The sequence below is a fragment of the Pimephales promelas genome, chromosome 6, assembly GCF_988280905.1.
Source record: "Pimephales promelas chromosome 6, fPimPro1.hap1.1, whole genome shotgun sequence".
Lineage (NCBI taxonomy): Eukaryota > Metazoa > Chordata > Actinopteri > Cypriniformes > Leuciscidae > Pimephales > Pimephales promelas.
In genome coordinates this window covers 20,191,883-20,195,883 of record NC_142774.1, presented here as the reverse complement: position 1 = coordinate 20,195,883, position 4,001 = coordinate 20,191,883, and the positions used below count along the sequence as shown (strand labels likewise).

Here is a 4,001-nt window from a genome sequence, read left to right as displayed (position 1 = left end):
CTTCAAGTACTCCTTTGCCACAGCATGTGCATGAAACATACCCATCACAAGACACCCCAATATATGGCCTCTCTTTAGAAATTCTAAAGCCAGCTTTAGTTACTTTTAGGTCGATGTGGGTCTTGAAAATGTCCTCTGTCACCATTACGGAACGTGAGGTATTGGATGTGGCACTGCACAGGGATAGAGCATATTTATAGGTGTCCATGGCATCCACTTCATGGTCCTTGGCCCACTGCAAAGACGGCACTCTCAGTGTGACTGATGAGTTACTACTACAGATGTCATTAGTTAATGTTTGTGATGGTGTTTCCAGAGATGTGTGCAGGACTTTGTGTGCAGTAGAGCCTGTGATCCGCCCCACCCGATGTTGATGCCAAGCTATGCAGGCAGCTTGGCCTTTTGTTTCCTCTTTAGGCCGCTGTCAGTAGCCTAAAAGAGGCCTAGAAATAGGGTTTCGTTCCAACAAGTGGGGCACTACCTACTTTTTTTTTTTTATTTAACATCAGAAATATATAGAGATTCCTTAGGAAAAAGTTCTCCGCACACAACCTTGCAGTTTTTGAGAAAAAAAATGCTAAAAGTGCCCATTTTGAAATAAAGCAAAACCATAGGGAATTTTGCATTTTTTAACCTGTTTATCATATAAACCCAAAAATGCAAAATTACCACTTGAGTAAACCAGTAAACTACAAAATAAACAAGCTTGAATTGTGTGATATACCTGAAGTTGCCATCTAGGCACAGTAAACATAAGATTATCAAGAAAACTTCTATCATTAACATCCCAATTACTTCTCATTATGTTGTTCCAATTCAAAGGTAATGTTTGAGGAAAATCTGAATAACAAATAAAATTCAGCCAAAATATAATATATAAAAAAAGTAAAACACTTTTCAAAATAACACATTTAATGGTGAATTGTCAGTTCGCATACACAAACAGTAACTGCACTGCATGTACACTGTAAAAAATATTACATGGTATCTACTTTAAAAAAAAAAAAGTATGGTAACAATATTACACATATTATATTTGAGTAGATTTTCAGGTGTTTTTTTTGTGTGTGTGTGAGATCTACCCGAATAAATTAAGTAAAATGTCCTAAATTATTTAGTCTATGGCACATAATGAATTTAATATTATTAGTGTAATGTGCTTTTTTTATTTAAGTCACCTCACAAATAAATCAAGCAGAATTTACTCATTTGTATTAATGAAATTTATTTAATTATAACATTTACTGCCTTTTTTTCAGACAGTAAATGTTATAATAATGAATACATAATACCTTTTGTTATCAAACATGCTTTTATTCTGTATTTTTTGCACAAATAAAACAAATCTATATAAAATGTAAGAGTTTTAAAATATGAAAAATAAAAGCAAAAAAAAAATGCTAACATTTTTCATGTCATTGAGAAAGATCATTTTGTTTCACAAAAACATGTGCCTACAAATTTCTGTTGGAAAAAGTCACATTCTAGACTAACTTGTGAATAACTTGTAGTAAAACATATAAAATAATTTGTACTTGCTGAAAGCCTGTATGTAGAACAATATTAAACGTTCATCAATCAATGCTGTTTTAATTCAGAACTTGCCTTGGTCATAATGCATTGTCTCAATCAAAGTCATCATGAGTTTTTTTTTAAGTGTTAGTGATTTCGGGGAAAACTTGCAAACACTCAGTTCCAAGAAGAGCTTCTGAAAGGCCTCAAAAGTGTGCCTCAGTTCTGGTAGTTGTGGTTTAGTGCATACGTGAGTCCAAGAAGAACAGCACAGGCTCTTGTCAGATTTTCCAAGCCAGCCATGACTTGCATCCACCCCTCCAAGATGATGCAGAAATACTCCTGAGAATCCCTCTTGCAGATGGCAATTTTCATTATGTGCTGCAGGATATCTCCATTGTCACACTGTAAAACAAACATTACTTTTATCTTGTATGTCTCATAAGTCTGTCCATAATTATAAACTTGATTTGTGTACGGTTGTAAAAATTTCTTTTAACAGCTTAAAATGCTAAGACAACTACAAGTAAACCATTATAGTTTATTTTCTTTGTAATCACTGAAACAAAAATATTAGGTTTAGGTCACAATAATATAAGTACAGTTTCACCAATGACAGAGGGTGTATTCAGGAAGAAAAAATACAATAAATGTAAAATTACATTTGGTGACACTATTATAGGGTGGAATTAAATTTCAATGGTCCACCATAGACATCCTACTAACTACATAGAAACTACATGTCAACCAACTCAGAGAGTGCTAGGTTAGGGTTAATAGATAAAGTTAAACATGTAGATGCAGTTACTTAGCCAGTAGAATGTCTAAAGTGGACCATCAAAATAAAGTGTTACCTTTTTAGTGGCTGACAAAAATCTATTTTGTGCTAAATATTTTCACATTAGCTTTATATACCTGGGCACAAGCCGCTCCCACTGCAATCAAACGCATGGGTTCTTTATATATCTTTATATAAATAAAAAACATTACGTTATCATCATTGCAGCATCTTTAATAAATATAATTTAATGAATTTTGATAGCTTTAGCTTTTTTCCTTTCTTAAACTAATTTATAAGTGCATTAATCATCCAGCACCTGAGCCACTATAAGTACATTTATTGTGAGACCGGACAACATCCGAGTCACTAGGAGCTCTACAAATTATGACTGTAAAATACCATACTGCAGGACCAGCTTTGGACAGACGACCTTATCTGTGAAGAGTTCTAAACTCTGGAACTCATTACCTTTTGAAATCTAGACTGTGCCTGACTTTAAGATTTTCACTTCCAGGCTGGTTAAAAATAAACCAAAAGTGTGCTCATTTTTAATTATTATAAGAGTTGTATATGATATGTATGTAAGTTAATATTACTTTTTTTTAATTATTATTGAAGTAGTTAATCATGTAAATTTTATTGTGTATAAAAGCCCTTCCAGGGACAGGAGTTGAAAATTAGCAATAGCTACAGTATAAACTTTATATGCAACACTTCAGTGACATTCTTGGTCTTGACACTATGTTTGTTTGCATTGTCTCTGTCAAATAAATAAATAAATATAATTTAATTGGGAAAAAAACGTATCGTTTAAGTTGCATTTCAATTTGTTAGAAATAAAAACAATGCACATATACATTTCTCAAAACGCCATAAATATATCTATTCTAGTCACTTACATTGTACTGTTGGATGAGGTCATCCTCTTAACAGGTCAAGCAACGGAGGACAATGTCTCACATCGCGTCGATGTTTTTATCCAGATTCTGATCGGGAAGTTTGTAAATTAGCATCATCCAAAAATAATGAAAAAATATTGATATGTTAGCTATGAAGGTAACTTACTTGCAGCATGTAATCAATAACGTAGCTAGCTCCGTAGTGTCCGACGTTTTGAGCCATTCCTTCGCACATTGCTTGATTTGTTCCCATCGAACTTCAGTAAAGGGCTACGGACCTTTCCCACCATGTTTTCCGACATGAAAAATACACTTTACGGGTGTTAATCGAGCTTGATCGCCGCTATCAGATGAAGATCTGTCCTCCGTGTTTACATGTGCGTAGAGATATTAGCTTGATTTGGCCGAGACCTACTTTCATTTTCGACGCTGATTGGTTGAAAATCGAGCTCAACCGTTTTTTATGTCTCAATACGCAGTCAATATAGTGCGTAAATAAATTACACTTTCTCATTAACTGCAGGATAATGCGTGGAGAACTTTTTGTTTGGATACCTTTTATTAACGTTAAACATATTGAGCAAAAGAAAATGTAGTGCCCCGTTTGTCGGAACGAACCTAAACGATACAGTTCACGTACAGCGGCCTATTCCACTTGGGAGCACTGCTCTTCTGTAAAGCCTTCTAAATTGTTGTAAATTTGGGGGTAAACACATAAGCATGGCTCTTAAAAGTGCTAAGCCCAATGGGAAGCTCATGGTGTTAGAGAGCATTTGCAGTAGCTGATTTTGCTGTGAGGCCGAAGCTTT

The 4,001-nt window shown here is 34.4% G+C and overlaps 1 long non-coding RNA gene across 1 annotated transcript; it reads right to left on the bottom strand.

Annotated features, from left to right (window-relative positions):
- Positions 1–1,340: 1,340 nt before the first annotated feature.
- On the bottom strand, positions 1,341–3,652 carry LOC120479792 (uncharacterized). Its single transcript, XR_005622967.2, has 3 exons — positions 3,359–3,652; positions 3,193–3,279; positions 1,341–1,917 (listed from the first exon to the last, which is right to left on the bottom strand). It is a non-coding gene; the product is annotated as an uncharacterized LOC120479792 (long non-coding RNA).
- Positions 3,653–4,001: the final 349 nt, after the last annotated feature.